This window comes from Anabrus simplex, chromosome 2 (assembly GCF_040414725.1).
Source record: "Anabrus simplex isolate iqAnaSimp1 chromosome 2, ASM4041472v1, whole genome shotgun sequence".
Classification (NCBI taxonomy): Eukaryota; Metazoa; Arthropoda; class Insecta; order Orthoptera; family Tettigoniidae; genus Anabrus; species Anabrus simplex.
The window spans coordinates 164,525,162-164,544,603 of NC_090266.1; the positions used below are offsets into that span (position 1 = coordinate 164,525,162).

The 19,442-nt window shown below is 41.0% G+C and overlaps 1 protein-coding gene and 1 non-coding gene across 2 annotated transcripts in view; one reads left to right on the forward strand and one right to left on the reverse strand.

The window, feature by feature from the left end:
• The window catches only part of LOC136862721 (cadherin-like and PC-esterase domain-containing protein 1), a 1,291,344-nt gene that overhangs the window by 11,376 nt on the left and 1,260,526 nt on the right, over window positions 1-19,442 (reverse strand). The gene's annotated exons all lie outside the window — the stretch shown is intronic.
• On the forward strand, window positions 9,624-9,707 carry TRNAL-UAA (transfer RNA leucine (anticodon UAA)). Its single transcript has one exon. It is a non-coding gene; the product is annotated as a tRNA-Leu (tRNA).

The window sequence follows — 19,442 nt, forward strand, 5'->3', positions numbered from 1 at the left end:
TCTTAGAAAACATATGATACCAGCTAGACATCATGGGCTGCGAGCATTCATCAGAGGACAGGAACTAGTGGTGTCAAGCAGCAGCTGGATTAGAACCTGGTCTGTGAATAGATTGATGCACCTAGAAATGAGGATGAAACAAGACGGAGAAACAAAGAGAAATGTAGAGATTAGTGGGGAAGATAGGCAAGTGAAAGATAGTGATATTGGAGAAGATGGGGATGGTAGAAATATAAATGCTGAAAGTATCAGTGTGATGTGCGAAGAGAGACAGGGAAAGGTGCCAAGTGAAAGTGCAATTATAAACAATGATAAGGAAGGAGCAGTGGATATTGAGACGAGAGTAGGTAGGCCTAGGGACACAGACACAGTCACAGCTAGAGGCAAAGAAAGTCAGCAGAGTGGAAACAGTGAAGAAATGGCGGCCCAGAGAGAAAGGGAATGTTCGGTGGCAAATTGGAAGAGATTGGAGCGAGGGTTGAGCAGAGGTTTAAGGGGCGAAGGAAGAATAGACGAAGGAAGGTATAAAACCTTAAGTGACATGTGGAGATTAGGTGGAAATGAGAAGGGTGCTGTTACAAGAAGTAAAAACCCTAATGAAGCTAGCAAGAAGTAAGAAAATTGTTACAGAAGGTAGGGTGACAACAAAAGGGATGAGAATGGTTTCCTTGTGAAATGGGCGATGGTTACGTTAAGAGTATGTGAATCGGTGCTTGGTACGATGTACGAATAAGAGGCGAATAGGAAGTATCAGGTTAGAAGTTTGAAAGTGCTAAGGAAATTTGGAAAAATACTTAGTGAGTTGTTTATTGGATTTAGGAGTGAAGTATGGTAATTTTATGCCGTTTGCATATGAGCTGAGTTTGGTATGAATAGTGAATTGATGAATATGGTAGTATAAGGTAGAGAGAAGGGAGTAATTAGTGTGTAATTTGGGAAAGTAATTAATGGGTTACCTGATATTGTTATTTGTTTGGAGGCTTGTTTATTGCGGTTTAAGGCTGGAAAAAATGGTTAATTGGTATAATGCTATTTGTTTGTGAATTGTGTTTGATATGAGTAGTGAACCGTTGAATGTGGTGGTATAAGGTTGAGAGAAGTGAGCATCTGTTGAGTAATCTGGATAAGTAATTAGCGAGTTATTTGATAGTGTTATTTGTTTCGAGGTTTGTTTAGGGTGATACAAGGATGGAAAAAGGGGTTTAATTGGTAAAATAATAGTTGATGTTAATTGTATGTGATTTTGTGTTTGGTATGAATATGGTAGTATAAGGTTGAGAGAAGTGAGTATTTGGTGTGTAATCTGGGAAAGTAATTAATGAGTTATCTGATAATGTTATTTGTTTGGAGGCTTGTTTATGGTGGTATAAGGCTGGAGAAAGTGGTTAATTGGTATGCTTAGTAAGCTGATGAATAAGAGACGAGGGGGAGGTATGAGTTTGGAGAGTTTATGGTGGTATAAGGCTAAGAAAAGTGGTTAATTGGTGTATTGATAGTTGGTATCTGATGTTCGCAGTGTAATTATTAAAACAGATGTATCAGATATAAGCGTATAGTATTAGAGCAGTAAGTGTGGTATTAGGTAGGTGTGGATGGAGAAAATTATAGAGGCTAATGTACTGTGATTTAAGGCGGAGTTTGAGAATGGTTAAATTGGTTTGTGATGTAATACGCTAGGGGTAAAAGGTGATTGGGGCTCATATGTGAGAACGATTGAAGTATGGTATTTTTATGCTATTCGTATGTGAATCGTGTTTGGTATGAATAGTGAACTGACGAGTGTGTTTGGTAGGAATAGTGAACTGATGAATGTGGCGGTATAAGGTTGAGAGAAGTGAGTATTTGGTGAGTAATTTGGATAAGTAATTAGTGAGTTTTTTTATAGTGTTATTTGTTTCGAGGTTTGTTTAGGGTAGTACAAGGCTGGAAATAGTGGTTAATTGGTGTAATAATAGTTGATGTTAATTGTATGTGAATTTGTGTTTAGTATGACATATGAATAAGGGATGAAAGGTGAGGTAGGAGATTAGGGAGTCTGGAAGTGCGAAGGAGATCTGGAAAAGTAAATAGCGAGTTGTTTATTGGATTTAGGAGTGAAGTATGAAAATCGTATCTTATTCGTTGGCGAAATATGTTTGGTATGAGTAATGAAATGGTGAATGTGATGGTATAAGATTGAAATAAGTGAGTATTTGGTGTATTGATGTTGAAAGCATGAAAGCAACTGAAGGTTGAGGAGTGAATAATTAGCGTAATGACATGTTAGATGATATTTGTGTGTGATATGTGTTTGGTATGTATAGTAAGTTGATGAATAAGAGACGAGGGGGAGCTAGGAGAGTTTATGGTGGCATACGGCTAAGAAAAGTGGTTAATTGGTGCATAGATAGTTGGTATTTGATGTTCGTATTGTATTTATTAGAACAGATTGGAATTACCTAGAGTTGTTATTCATTGCAGTATGGAACTCTAAACAATGCAATGCTTGTGTGGCAACAGTGATAGTACATCGTACCAGATTAAGGCCCGGTTTCACAGTATACGCTTAAGCCTTGGATCGGGCTTAAGCGGGAGCTTAAGCTCTGGACGAGTTTCACAGTGGGGAGTGCAAGTGGTAAGCCGAGCTTATCTGTGACTGGCTTAAGCTGTATGAAACTGAGGTTTAAGCTATGGATTCAGATCAGATGGTAGAGCGCTGGCCCTCTTATAGCCCAACTTGGCAGGTTCGATCCTGTCTCACTCCTGTGGTGAAGGTGCTCAAATTCATAGTTAGTGGGACGTAAAACCAATAACATTAATAAATAACTTATATTTCTGAATATATTTCGAGGCTCAAGAGACAAAAATGTCGGTCGGTCACTTGCTTTCTTGGCTTACGCTGCGTGAACCATCAACGATAGACCCCAAGTGTAAGTGTACGAATTGTAGAGCATAGAAACCTCTACAAAAAAGTCCGCGATGGTATATACCTATTTCCAACCGTTTGCCCTCTAGAAACGATGTATAACCTACAAGTCAATCAGTCACAGGCTATGGATGTAAACAAAGATGAGAATTGAATCACTGCGCATGCGCAGGCATTACCAACTTCGGAGATGTTCAGCTTAGTAAAGCTGCACATGGTCCCCCTACTGTGAAACTCGTAGTGTTTAAGCCAAAGAGTAAGCCTTGCTTAAGCGGCGTGCGTGGCTTACTAAAGCTTCGGCTTAAACTCAAACTGTGAAACCGGGTCTAAGTGGAACAATGTCATTAAGAAATTTAAATGGTAGATGACTGTCCTGTGTAAACATAAAAGCCAGCGCACTCAGCAGTAAACGTGATCTTGCCTGGGTTTGCTAAGAGTGGAATTGTCTTCCAGACTAGCTTACTCAGGCAGGTAAATCTGGGATATGGTTAATGTTGCGTAACCTTAGCGGGTGCGCAAATTGTCAAGTCAACCGGTTATCAGCATCTGTCGATCATTTTAATTTAATTTTGCACCTTTCAGTGGTGCATTTCATTTCATTTTAGTTTGTTTTATTGTATTTAACCTTGCCATTATAATTTACCATTTTAAATGTGCCTGTTTGTAAATATGTGTGCCGTTAATGCCGCAGTACCAAGGTCATCGGATCTCCGGTAAGGAGTTGTGCATGGCCATTTATCAATATCTGTTGTTCATATCATTGTAGTTTAAATCTGGCTACAGGCTGGACATTGTTATTTTTTTCATTTATCAGATCAATTTGGTATTTGTATACTGCAGGTCTGGAGAAAAAGAATAAATACAATAATAAACAAATAAAAAATAAAAGTTATGGTGCTAACAATTTATTAAGTAAGCTTAATTTCCATAGCAGTACAATTGTACATGGAAATTTAGTAATTACGCAAATGTTTCGCGTTAAAGTCAAGTATGAAAAACCTAACTACGTTGGGTTCGTTGTACTCGAACTTGCTAAATCTCTAATGCATGAACTCCATTATGATTATATGAAATTGAAATACGCTGTAACGTAAAGTTACTCTACACCGACACCGAATCATATTTTTCCAGATTAAAACGGATGACTTTTATGATGATATAAAACTAGATTTAGATAGGTTTTTTACAAGTGACTACCCAGAAGATAATGTTTTTAAACTACCATGTGTTAACAAGAAAGTCCTTGGTAAAATGTAAGATGAATTCAGAGGAAAGTTTGGTAACAGTTCTGTTGTCACTAAATATTATAGCATTATACCTGAAGATGATAAAGTAATTAAGAAACTGTAAGCTATTAGGAAGAATGTTGTTCAAAACCATCTATAACTAGATGATTATAAGAACTGTATCACCAATAGTTCACCAGTATTAAAGAAGAAAATGCATGTGTTTAAGAGCATAAATCATCAGCTTTAAACGTGGTCAATAAACAAAGTTGCTTTAAGTAATGTTAATAATAAGATATTTTTAATAACTAACTCAACAGATACTCTAGCTTGGGAGAATAGGGAATCTGCCACCTGGGCGACTGTCCTAAGTGCAGATCACTAGTTATTGATTGATGGATTGATTGATGGCTATTGTCTGCCTTCCGGAATGACACCTGTTTCGAACTCGTGAATTAATGAAGATATTGCTATCGTCAGCAGATCCTGGACATCTTGCTATGATATTTAGGGACCTGAGCCTAGCATCACAAATAACTTGAACATTTAACGAAAACCACTCATGACGATTCCTTTAAACTTCTGTTTTATCGCCCCCAGGATGTATTATGTGTATGTGGGTACAATCTGTAGCGCCTAGAACACCGGGGAAGTGTCGTACGTCGAAAAACCCACGCATGATTTTTATCACGTCAATTTCTTCGGAAGGCATTTTGATAAACTCGTGTTTCAGTGCAGCATTAAGGTTAGATACACGTCATCGTGGCTCTGCAGACTTTCGCTGCGTCTACATGCAGTAAATCACCATCGACTAACTGAAAACTTGCCGTGCAAAGAATCTCAAAGTTAGTAACAACGTGTGCATTGGAGAAAAAGGTTTGATTCTCTTGGTAGGTTTAACTAGAATATCACGCATCCTGAATTCTAGCTGTTCCACGGTATCTTTTCCCAAGCGATACCTCAGTTTAACCTTCTTATCAGTCAGTTGTCTCATTGGATTTCCTCTTTCAAAGAACACACGGGGAGCTCGACGACATTCATCAACTTCGTCATTAGGAGATATATCCGAGAAATCAGAGTAATCAGACATCCGTAAAATACAAACGAGATAAGATAATAACGTAAGCAGTTTATCAAGGTGATATGATATGATATGATATGATATGATATGATATGATATGATATGATATGATATGATATGATATGATATGATATGATATGATATGATATGATATGATATGATATGATATGATATGATATGATATGATATGATATGATATGATATGATATGATATACACAGTTCAAAAAATTAGGGGAACATATCTTGTAACGTCTGGTATGTGAATGTTAATTTGATAGATGGGGTTCCAATGATCGTACAGCATACCTTGAGACCTTAGCTACTCAGGGTATGTTAAATCGAAGAAATACTCCATCTGTAGGCATAGCCATGCATTAAACTGTCAGGTGACCCCTCAAAACAAAGTGAATAGCGGTGCGTCCGTGTGTCGTTGTGAGGTACACAGACTACTGCGGTCATTTGAACATGTTGTACGTCAACCAGCACATTCCATGAGACGTCTGAACGAAGTTCAAGTCGCAAGGGCCGTCAATTTGATCCAGGAAGGATGGACTTACGGTCGTGTTGTTGTGGATCTCAGCGTCTCTCCGTCAGTAATTCACCGCTTGTGAAATCGCTAAAATGGGACAAGCCGGTTCACAAGGAGGGTTGGACAAGGTCGTCGACACATGACAACCCCACAGGTTAACCGATATCTGACCATCTGTGCGTTGGGCATCATTCAGCGACTGCCAGAGAACTGCAACAAGACCTCAGGAGGGTCAATGGAGTCACGGTACCTGACCAGACAGTAAGGAACAAGTTAAGAGAAGTGTCCGTACGACCCATATGTACTGTTCGAGGGCCCCGTTTAACGCAGCAACATCGCGCAGCTCGCTTTCTGTTGGCCCGTACCCACGTCAACTGGCAACTTCGCGAATGGAGATCTGTGTTGTTCACAGACGAGTCCAGATTTCCCCTGTTAAAGCGTGATGGACGTCAACGTGTATGAAGACGCCGTGGTGAGCAGTAAATGCCAAATGTTGTCCAGGAAGGCGACCGATTCGGACAAGGTTCTGTGATGGTGTAGGGTGGCCTCAGTATTGATGGTCGTAAGGATCTTGTCGTCGTCCCCGATAATCTTACCGCTGCGGGGTATATCGAGCAGATACTGTTACAGCATGTGTTGGTTATTGCGTACGGTGTTGGCCCTGAATCCGTACTCATGCACGACAATAGCAGGGCTAATTTAGCGCGCACCACGAGAGCTGTCTTGCGAGAACTGGACATTCAAGAGATGGAATGGCCAGCAGTGAGTCCCGAACTTAATCCCATCGAGCATGTGTGGGATAGGCTTGACAGAAGTGTTCGTGGGCGTCCTGTTCCACCACAGACTCTCCAAGACCGCGAATAGGCTCTCATTGAAGAATGGAGCCTGATACCGCAACGTGACCTCCGTCGACTTATACGGATCATGCCACGTGGGTGCCAAGCTGTAATAAGCGCTCGTGGAGGATATACAGTACACCATACTGAAGCTCTCCAATTGTATTTTGTACAGTCCTACGATGTATTTCAGATATTTGAATAACTGATGTTTTATCCTAAGTTAATGAATAAGACAAAGAGCAATCACGATTCCTTGTTATGGTTACCACCTGCTTCTGCTTGATGTTCTCTTTTTAAAGATAACTGAGAAGTAATGCGTCTTGAGTCCTCTTTTTTCCAGTATTCCAGAATGCACAGCGGAGTTTCCGTTGATCATCAAATGATACATCATTACAACACTTTCTGAAGCAACACTTCTCAATATCCTTAAAGTTTTCCTTTATCTGGAATTGAAAATATTGCAATTTAGTTTGCTAAGTGTATCAACTTTCAGTGCAAAAATGTCATGGTGTAAAATGGGTCATGTACCGCCTCTGTGGTGTAGTGGTTAGTGTGATTAGCTGCCACCCCCGGAGGCCCGGGTTCGATTCCCGGCTCTGCCACGAAATTTGAAAAGTGGTACGAGGGCTGGAACGGGGTCCACTCAGCCTCGGGAGATCAACTGAGTAGAGGTGGGTTCGATTCCCACCTCAGCCATCCTGGAAGTGGTTTTCCGTGGTTTCCCACTTCTCCTCCAGGCAAATGCCGGGATGGTACCTAACTTAAGGCCACGGCCGCTTCCTTCCCTCTTCCTTGTCTATCCCTTCCATTCTTCCCATCCCCCACAAAGGCCCCTGCTCAGTATAGCAGGTGAGGCCGCCTGGGCGAGGTACTGATCATTCTCCCCAGTTGTACCCCCCGATCCGATGTCTGAAGCTCCAGGACACTGCCCTTGAGGCGGTAGAGGTGGGATCCCTCGCTAAGTCCGAGGGAAAAGCCAACCCTGGACAATAAACAGATTAAGTAAGTAAGTAAAATGGGTCATGGAGAGATTTATTACATGAGATTTTCCTTAACATAAAAACGTGTGAATTCCTCACATCTATAAGGGTCTTATTAATAATAACTTTTGAATATAAGTTACAACGAATTTACTCATCTTGCATTATAGTAGAAAAAATAATCAACAAACATTCTTACATTAATATCCGACAATGGTAATAAAAATGTCCACGGAGACTTTCAAATAATATCGAATGCAGTACTGGTATTTACTGTACATGACTGCAAACTGAGTGATGGGTTATCAATAGAGTATAGAAATACAAGAGACAATCTTACCTTGTTATCAGCTGTGTTGATATATGACTTGCCAGAATTACGGCGTATTTCCTTCGACTGTAGCTTTCCTAATTCTGGGAAGGGTCTCTTCTACACGCCTTTATTTTGATTATTTGTTTAAACGCGTATACGAATCATCTGAGCTTCGATTTGATATATAGTCACTTCTATCAGTAGAAATGCGAGACGTTTCTCCTTCCGAGACTATTCATGCGTCAGCCATTTCGCTTGTGCTGGCTCGCCGTTAAATCAGCCACGAGCAATTTCATAACAACGGCACAACTCAATACAGCATATACCATGCCATCTATGGACACTACGGCGAAGCCATTCATGTAGTATCTAGAGTAGCTACCAGGGAGTGTGTTTGTGAAAGTTAACGAATAACGAGGCAAAACTTACTTACCCCCTTCTTCCACCTATATATTCAATTATAAGTTAACAGAATATGGGGATTAAAAAAAAGAAACACATGTCTTAAATTGTGGAGTATGGCATTAAATTCCCTGTAGTTTCCAAACAAATTCTAAAGAAAAAAACAAATAAGTTCTAAACTTCATAACATTAATTTCTGCTTCAGTAAATGTATTTAGTTAAATTAGTCATCATTTAGATTTCCTGAGTTTTAATTTTTATTTATTTCTTTTCACTTTCATAATCCGTTTACCCTCCAGGGGGAGGTTGTAGTTACAAAATGAAGGTGCGTGAATTACTATGTTATCTGATACAAGTGAATTACCGATCTGTTGGTTCTACAGTTATGACGCTGAATGTTTATATATAATTATTGTCTTCTTCACAATCTGTTTACCGTCCAGGGTTGGCTTTTCCCTCGGACTCAGCGAGGGATCCCACCTCTACCACCCAAGGGCAGTTTCCTGGAGCGTGAGACAATGGGTCGGGGAATACAACTGGGGAGGATGACCAGTGCCTCGCCCAGGCGACCGCACCTGCTATGCTGAACAGGGGCCTTGGTGGGGGATGGGAAGATTGGACGGGATAGACAAGGAAGAGGGAAGGAAGCGGCCGTGGCCTTAAGTTAGGTACCATCCCGGCATTTGCCTGGAGGAGAAGTGGGAAACCACGAAAAACCACTTCCAGGATGGCTGAGGTGTGAATGGAACCCATCTCTACTCAGTTAACCTCCCGAAGCTGAGTGGACCCCGTTCGTGGCAGAGCCGGGAATCGAACCCGGGCCTCCGGGGGTGGCAGCTAATCACACTAACCTCTACACCACAGAGGCGGACTATTTATTGTCTGATTCTGTTTATTTTCCTTACGTAAACATTCCACGCGGGAGGGAGATTTTAAAATCTCCAGTAATTCCCCCCGCCCTTTCCTACATCCCTGCTTTTATTGTAAAGGTAGTAAGTAAATCCCCAGTCCCTTTTGCACCTTGTCATGCTGCGAGGGAAACCCATGGTGACCATGAGGTGAAGAGTCAGAGAATATGTTTAATTTTGCAAATCTGACAAACCTAGACTGTGCGTGACGACACCCAGTAGACCGAAATGCTTCCTTGCTCCAGTATGGTATGCACAAGCATGGAGTGACGATAGGTTAAACTAAGAAATCAGCGGGTTACCTCCGCAGTTCACTAACAAGGAATTATAAAGGCTACGTGCAGGATGACGGAATACTTTAAGGATACTCCAAGGAGGAGGAAGACCTATAAAAATAGTGGATAGTTTAATTCTAATAACTAGTTCTACTAAACTGCGTGCCAGGTTGGCCGAGCGGTCTAAGGCGCCAGACTTAAGTTCTGGTTCCCCAGAGGGAGCGTGGGTTCGAACCCCACACCTGGCAATGTTTTTTCAGACTTAATATTACGTATCCCTTAAACACTAAACTAGATAATGAGAAACTAAAAGTATGCCAGTATACTGAAGTCGAACTATTTACATTCCAAGAGTGTCTTCTTCTTCTTCTTCTGTTTATCCTCCAGGGTCGGTTTTCCCCTCGAAATCAGCGAGGGATCCCACCTCTACCGCTTCAAGGGCAGTGTCCTGGAGCGTGAGACATTGGGTCTGGGGATACAACTCGGGAGAATGACCAGTATCTCGCCCAGGCGTCCTCACCTGCTATGCTCAACAGGGGCCTTGTCGGGGGATGGGAAGATGGGAAGTGATAGACAAGGAAGAGGGAAGGAAACGGCCGTGGTCTTAATTTAGGAAACATCCCGGCATTTGCCTGGAGAAGTGGGAAAGCACTGAAGTGGCAGAACCGCGAATCGAACCCGGGCCTCCGGGGGTGGCAGCTAATCACACTAACCACTACACCACAGAGGCGGACTCCAAGAGTTTCTGTGGCAAATAATTCCCAGTTTTGGACATCGAAAGGCGGGAACAGAAACGCAATGTGGGATAATTTCGGTAATATTATTTATTAATAGGCTTATTGTGAATTTTGTGTGCCCTTGAAATTACTAAAATGGAACCCAGATCTGAAATACTACAATGAGATCAATGGGGACTTAGAGGGAGATGCCTTCTTCATGGCCAGGAGATGTGGATTAACTATAGGTGCGCTGACGGAAGAAGGCGTAGGGATCGGCTGTGGAATATCAGTAGGAACTACCCCGCCATTTGCCCTGAAGTGAAAGCGTGGAAACCACAGAAAACCATTCTCAGAACAGCCGACGGTGAGGTTTTAAACACACTGGCTCCCGAATGCAGAGATGTTACATTCTGCTAGGTGCTGAAGGCAGTATAATATCCAAACCTTGTCCCATTTCTCTATGGGGTCGTGTATGAGGTGAGATAACTATTCGTATCGAGTTTTTAAGACCGGACGCACTTTCTGGTTCAACATCGTTACAGGAGTTAATGAGATGACATATTGTAAATGATGTGGTATATTATAGTAGGAAGGGAGAGGGTGAAAAAGGTGTCGGCACATGGCCTTCTTCAGTCGAATAGCACCAGGGAATCTGTTCAAGGGCGTACGCCCTATCCGACTGGCGAATCACCATCATCAGGTTCATACGCAATCACTACTTATGATTTAGAATTGAATCCGGCACGGAATCTAGTGATTAGAAATTGTATGCCACCATCTCTCCTTCCCTGCCGGCAAACGTTCTGATGGTGAAAAAAGTCTTCGACCAACGGGACTCGAACCGGCTCAGCACTGTGCCAGAACATATGGCGTTAACGCCTTAACAGCCATGACCACCAGGACAACCCCTGCGCCTGTTTAAACGTTGGCTTTATATATTCTTCTAATGGCATTTCCAATAAGCAGGAGGTTTTCATTCCTGTATTTCTCAGTAGATGTCCGCCTCTGTGGTGTAGTGGTTAGCGTGATTAGCTGCCAACCCCGGAGGTCCGGGTTCGATTCCCGGCTCTGCTACGAAATTTGAAAAGTGGTACGAGGGCTGGAACGGGGTCCACTCAGCCTCGGGAGGTCAACTGAGTAGAGGTGGGTTCGATCCCCACCTCAGCCATCCTCGAAGTGGTTTTCCGTGGTTTCCCACTTCACCTCCAGGCGAATACCGGGATGGTACCTAACTTAAGGCCACGGCCTCTTCCTTGTCTATCCCTTCCAATCTTCCCATCCCCCTACAAGGCCCCTGTTCACCATAGCAGGTGAGGCCGCCTGGGCGAGGTACTGGTCATACTCCCCAGTTGTATCCCCCGACCAAGAGTATGAAGCTCCAGGACACTGCCCTTGAGGCGGTAGAGGTGGGATCCATCGCTGAGTCCGAGGGAAAAGCCGAACCTGAAGGGTAAACAGATGACTCTACAACTCAAACGTTAAGTATCGTGATGTTCTTACAATGTACATTTCCAATGAGTGTATTCAGTACATTCCACATAAACTAGCCCCATAGAGAACTTTCAAACAGTGCTAGCAATTGTTTCACATAATCCGCGATAGAAGCCCAATCAAATAACAGCTCTTGGGACATTTTATGGGAAACTTGAGTGCGAATCTCTTTGCGGAGTTCTACGGCCACACCTTCCATCAGAGCGCCAGGCAGCTGCCGGCAGTATACAGAGCTGTTGTTGAGGTTGGTCTAGGTCTAGTGATTGCATAAATATTTTGATTAGAAAAGGAAATCGAGTAGCGTTAACGCCTGTAATCAGCGCTATGTCCACATAACACTGTATTCAGTATAATGCAAAGAATATCCCCACACTCCCATATATTCGTAAATCCCTCGCTTGAACGGACAGTCGCATTTCTTTTTTATATTACAATTTATAGGGACGAATCGCTTAGATCCTTGACCTGGTGTGATTCAATTATCCTATATCACAATTGATAACGCAGCTACAAAATCGTGAACATCTACACGTAACGGAAGTCTGGAATTTTAGTGACATATTTTGGAAAATTTGCTGTAGTAAGCGAGGTCAACCACGTCTATATTATCACAAAGAAAACTTTCCAACTAAAAGTTCATTCATATTAATATAGCAGAAGTAGTGGTAGTAGTAGTAAAGTTGTTTCAGACAAATATACAGTTTATAGAGATGTTACCCTTGTTACTTGAAACGAAATGAAATGAAATGGCGTATGGCTTTCAGTGCCGGGAGTGTCCGAAGACATGTTCGGCTCGCCAGGTGCAGGTCTTTCGATTTGACTCCCGTAGGTGACCTGCGCGTCGTGATGAGGATGAAATTATCATGAAGACGACACATACCCCCAGCCCCCGTGCCAGAGAAATTAACCAATGAATGTTAAAATTCCCTACCCTGCCGGGAATCAAACCCGCGACCCCTGTGACCAAAGGCCAGCACGCTAACCATTTAGCCATGGAGTCACTTGAAATAAGGGTCTCTAATGAAATGATCATCATATAGAAGTATTTAATAAAAGAATACGTAGTTTATTTGTTCTTACATTTTAGGAAAACCTCATACGAAAGATAAATGGTCAATTATAGCCAATTTGAAGGAAAGAGAACTCTCCTGTAACAGGCTTATTTGACAAAGATTAAAAGTGCCGTACTGAACCCATAATTCTATCTTGCTAAAAATTTCAACTTTGAGATGGAGTGCGTCCATACTTTTATTGCAAGCTCATCTCGCGTTCTGTGGCGTGACGACTCACAGCGGGAAGCGGCCCACCAATTCGAACGAGGTCGGAACATTTCGGAAGAACTCGGGTAATTAATAATGAAATTCTGGATAATAACCTTCAATGCGAGAGATTTCGGCACTGTCATTAACAAAGAAATTAGTAATTAAGAATTTTAGAAAATATCTGATTAAGCCAAAGTCCACAGGGAGGAAACGTATTTAATTAGGTTCGGAGAAAAGTTAGCATCCATACTGGCACAGTAAGTGTACACGTGTCAAGGACATGTAGTCAAAATGCGCGGGAATCGTCCAGCACGAAATTCATTAATTACGCCCGTTAAAGAAACAGGAAACTTAGCAAACAACACCATCATGAGTGGAAAAATAGGTGGAATCTCTGGAGTGAGTCTCGAGGAAATCGGTTCAGTGGTCGCCAAATGGAATCAATCAATCAATCAATAATGATCTGCATTTAGGGCAGTCGCCCAGGTGGCAGATTCCCTATCTGTTGCTTTCCTAGCCCTTTCCGAAATGATTTCAAAGAAATTGGAAATTTATTAAACATCTCCCTTGGTAAGTTATTCCAATCCCTAACTCCCCTTCCTATAAATGAATATTTGCCCCAGTTTGTCCTCTTGAATTCCAACTTTATCTTCATATTGTGATCTTTCCTACTTTTATAAACGCCATTCAAACTTATTCGTCTACTAATGTCATTCCACGCCATCTCTCCGCTGACAGCTCGGAACATACCACTTAGTCGAGCAGCTCTTCTTCTTTCTCTCAGTTCTTCCCAACCCAAACATTGCAACATTTTTGTAACGCTACCCTTTTGTCGGAAATCACCCAGAACAAATCGAGCTGCTTTTCTTTGGATTTTTTCCAGTTCTTGAATCAGGTAATCCTGGTGAGGGTCCCATACACTGGAACCATACTCTAGTTGGGGTCTTACCAGAGACTTATATGCACTCTCCTTTACATCCTTACTACAACCCCTGAACACCCTCATAACCATGTGCAGAGATCGGTACCCTTTATTTACAATCCCATTTATGTGATTACCCCAGTGAAGATCTTTCCTTATATTAACACCTAGATACTTACAATGATCCCCAAAAGGAACTTTCACCCCATCAATGCAGTAATTAAAACTGAGAGGACTTTTCCTATTTGTGAAACTCACAACCTGACTTTTAGCCCCGTTTATCAACATACCATTGTCTGCTGTCCATCTCACAACATTTTCGAGGTCACGTTGCAGTTGCTCACAATCTTGTAACTTATTTATCACTCTATAGAGAATAACATCATCCGCAAAAAGCCTTACCTCTGATTCCACTCCTTTACTCATATCATTTATATATATATAAGAAAACATAAAGGTCCGATAACACTGCCCTGAGGAACTCCCCTCTCAACTATTACAGGGTCAGACAAAGCTTCACCTACTCTAACTCTCTGAGATCTATTCTCTAGAAATATAGCAACCCATTCAGTCACTCTTTTGTCTAGTCCAATTGCACTCATTTTTGCCAGTAGTCTCCCATGATCCACCCTATCAAATGCTTTAGACATGTCAATCGCGATACAGTCCATTTGACCTCCACAATCCAAGATATCTGCTATATCTTGCTGGAATCCTACAAGTTGAGCTTCAGTGGAATAACCTTTCCTAAAACCGAATTGCCTTCTATCGAACCAGTTATTAATTTCACAAACATGTCTAATATAATCAGAAAGAATGCCTTCCCAAAGCTTACATACAATGCATGTCAAACTTACTGGCCTGTAATTTTCAGCTTTATGTCTATCACCCTTTCCTTTATACACAGGGGCTACTATAGCAACTCTCCATTCATCTGGTATAGCTCCTTCGACCAAACAATAATGGTCCGAGAGTGTGGACCTGGGTCAGGCGACATTCAGAAGAAGGCTTAAAGAGGGCTAAATGGACTTGTAAAATCTCAAAGGCCCGTTGGCTTGAGGGAGGAATATATTACCAAGTGGTGAATGGTGAACGGAGACAAATTAGATATTGATAACATTGTATCCACGGTATCCATCTCGGTCGGGGAAGAAAATCATAATTTAAATAATTGTAGGATTCCTGAACTTCTCATACGAAGACAGCAGATTCATAGACAGCTTCTGTGAATTAGTGCGACCGATGTAATTTTTGGCAATCGGTAAGGGACGTCTGTAGTTTAGCGGAGATAAGTTGTGTCTCACGGTCAGTCACATCCGTAAAACATCTGGATAAGGAAGGAGTTGGGAAGATTCCGCAAACTGTATTAGTTGAGATCTCGACACGAAGCGGGGCGGTTTAACTGTTGTATAGGTAGACAGAATAAAATTTATTGTAAAGTGTTTTATACATAAAATTGTTTTTATGTGTGTTGCTTCAAGCCGAGTGTAGAATCTGTGTATATGCAATGTAACGTTTAAGCGAAGAATGTGTCCTGCAATTATGATTAGCTAGGTGCGAGGTGGTGGCACAAAATGAAGCCAAGATAACTCCCTACCAACGACAGAATTACAGGTCTGTTTAATTTAAATATCATGTTTTGTAGTACAAAATGTAAATGCTTGTCCCTTTAAATTAATTAATTAATTAATCATAACATCGCGTTGTATACGTAGCGTGGGTAAATTTAAGTGTTGCGACGATGATGATGTGCCTTGTCGTTATTCTAGTGTGGAGGTGAATTGTATATTATTTATGTCAGCGCGCAAGACTTTAAAATGTGTTTAAATTTCTTTAAAAATATTAAAGTGAAATTAATTATTGCAATGATAATCATTGAAATAATGTTCGGGCCGGTAAAAGTTACAATAATGTTAACGATAAAATAACCGTAATGAGTGTGATAAAGTCAAATATCAAATTCTCCAATAATAATAATAATAATAATAATAATAATAATAATAATAATAATAATAATAATAAGTACGCTTCTGTGGAGTGGTGGTTAGTATGATTAGCTGCCACCATCGAGGCCCGGGTTCGATTCCCGGCTCTGCCACGAAATTTGAATAGTGGTAAAAGGGCTGGAACGGGGTCCACTTAGCCTCGTGAAGTCAACTGAGTAGAGGCGGCTTCGATTCCCACCTCAGCCATCCTGGAGGTGGGTTTCCGTGGTTTCTCACTTGCCCACCAGGCAAATGTCGAAATGGCAGGCACCGACCGCTTCCTTCCCTTTTCCTTGACTCCCCCTTCCAATCTTCCCATCCCTCCGCAAGGCCCCTGTTCAGCATAGCAGGTGAGGCCACCTGGGCGAGGTACTGGTCATCCTCCCCAGTTGTATCCCGACCCAGAATCTGAAGCTCCAGGACACATCCCTCCAGGCGGTACAGGTGGAATCCCTCGCTGAGCCCGAGGGAAAAACCGACCCTGGAGGGTAAACAGATAAAGAAGGAGAAGAAGATAATAATAATAATAATAATAATAATAATAATAATAATAATACCGGGTGAGCTGGCCGTTCCGTTAGAGGCGCGCGGCTGTGAGCTTGTATCCGGGAGATAGTGGGTTCGAATCCCACTGTCGGCAGCCCTGAAGATGGTTTTCCGTGGTTTACCACTTTCACACCAGGCTGTACCTTAATTAAGGCCACGGCAGCTTCCTTCCAACTCCTTGGCCTTAGCTATTCCATCGTCGCCATAAGACCTATCTGTGTTGGTGCAACGTAAAGCCACTGGCAATATAATAATAATAATAATAATAATAATAATAATAATAATAATAATAATAATAATAATAATAATAATAACTTCAGGATAAAACTGAGATAATAAATTATGTGTTCAGGAGTAATGTCAAGCGAGATTTGCAGTTTATATCGAAATCCAGTGAAGAAAACCATAAGTCGGCATTTTTGGGAAACTTAAATTTTGTGACACCCTGTATTTGTGATACAGAAAATCACGGTATACTATTTTGCTCATGAGGTCAGAAAAAATTTCAAGAAGTTAATTGTGAGATCATTATAAAGTTGTTTGGTCATGGAATCGCGTGTATTTAAAAAGTTTCAAACATGAAGTGGATTGTAATGGAAATGAAATATTATGAGACTAGTTAGGAAGACTAGGGGATCCGTGCGAGAAATCTCGCATGTTCATAAACTATGTGGTGGAGTAGCCCCCTGGTGAACTATTGGTGAACTAAGGAACAATCGAATCAGTACAATATACGACAGTCTTCCTTACTACTTAATATAATCTTTGATTTTCTTAATATTTATGGTACCCACTTGAACGGAAGTAAATGCAAGTGCAGTATTATACTGATGGATGTTCCGGAAGTAATTTTTGGTTTTACTATCACTCATTTCCTAACTGATAAATACAACATATTATAATGGCATAAACAGGCGTCCCAGCGACCAAAATGTGAAGTGGACAACAATGATGGTGCGTATTTTCCTACAGCAACGGTATTTGCAAATCGCATACTACGTACAAATATTTTAAAAGAAATTATTGATATTTATGGAATTAGAGTGCAATTCGTCACTGCTAATGTGCATTCTCTTTCTTCTGAATGCTCATTTGTAATGAGCGGTTACTGGTGAGCCCCGCAAAAGGGATCTATACTAATGAAATAACATATATGATGTTAAAGGGAGAGTGAGCTTTATTTTATGAGTGTTGCAGAATAAGCAGGATGCCAAGGATAAGAGGCACTGTATTTCGACGGAGAGGAACTTTTGTCACATAGTGTATACGTTGAGATGTAATATTTCTGGGACAGGCTGTATAGGAGTAACAATGTCCTGTATCAATCCAGAACGGTTGATGAATATGAATGAATACTCTGAGCATTTTAACGCAGCTAAATACAACAAGTTTTCAGCCATCGGCCAACATATGGTCGATTATAACCATAGTTTCACGGACATTGTTGATTTTATTCGATCTTTTCATTTACTATTATAGGAAAAACAAATCAACTGTTAATAAACCTTTCTTTAAATCAATTAAGGGTCCCCTTCCATCTCAAATTCCAATAACTTCCCTCTCTCCTAACCCGCCCTGAACCATTTCCCCTTTCCTTCCCTCCCTGTCTCCTTGCACACTTACGTCATCCTTCCCCTCCGCATCCCTTCTCCTCTCTTGCTGATCTACGCTGCGTGACGCTCACTCTATCTGTTGCACTCCTTCCAATAGCTCGTTCAAAACAAGTGCAAGGTGAGTACTCGTTATTTCACACACACTCTCCCTCCCTTAGTAATTTCTCTATCACATTTTCCGAGTTAATTCTAATTTTGTTCTTCAGGTTCTTTGGGTTCCGACTGAATTGAGACTTCCTTTAAACACAGCATTTGCTTAAGCTACATAGAACAAGTCCAGCTTTCTCAATTCCTCAAGTCTATATTGGTCATATTGGACAATTCCCCCTGCGCCATCGTGGAACTTGCCCTCAGAACTTTCCAGAAAACTAAGACTTCACTTGAATTCAAATATGCAACATGAGTCCAACCGTCAACCTAGACTTTGGCATCAAGAAATTCTAAACAACATCACAATTATTTTATTCATTTGTTAATTTTAACATTCTGATCATATTTATTGTAACTTATGTATAAGGTTTTTACTTGTATGTCATTCCACTACCATCCATCCTCATGTTCATCCATATTAATTTAGTTTATGTCTTTTACTTGCAATTTCGGCTTGGATCGAAACTAGTACCTGACACTATCATATTGTGATGTTTTGTTAAACGTTGTATGATTTTAAGTATTGAGAAGGCGGAGCAATAAATCTTGTATTCATTTTAAGTTAAGTCTTAACTCAATACGGAACCCAACCATGAAGTTTATTACTTTAAATTGAATATGAATGTTGTCAAATGTAAGTGAGCGCGTTGTAGCGCCTATTTTAAGTACAAGTTGACGTTCTCCTATGATTACTATTTTATGTACGACCGTAGGTAATGGAAATTAAGTCTAAGTAACGGTCCTCTTTGATACCAGCGAAGCGCATTTTGTGATAGCCGACCTCACGAACAAAATACATTCTGACACACGGTCAAGAAAATACTTAATTATTGTAAGTTGAATTCTATTCTGTATCTTAACGAGACGAAAATATCGCTGACTGGAAACATTGCGGATGTGAAAATAAATTTTATTAGAATGAGAGTTTAGCTTGCGTAGATCGATGGGAAGTTACCTCACTCGACAGTTCTCGGTGATACCTGTTTGGATGTTAACAAGGAAGGTCAGTTGGAGTCTCTCACTCGAGTTATGTCGTGAATATCGTGATGGTAGTGATTATCTTTTTCAGTGATATTACGTAATTTCAAAAGAGAGTTGAGTTTATTTTTATCTAGCCAACATTAGTGCATGTGCTGAGATTGTATTGAGGAGTAGGTTAAACTATCCGAGCATGTTGTTTAATGTCGATTTCACCTTAATTGTAGGAAATAGACACAGTAATATTTCCAGATTCGAGTTCATTTTTGGTAGCGAATTTCATTTCATGTGTTAGAGTTTCAACAGGGATCAGATTT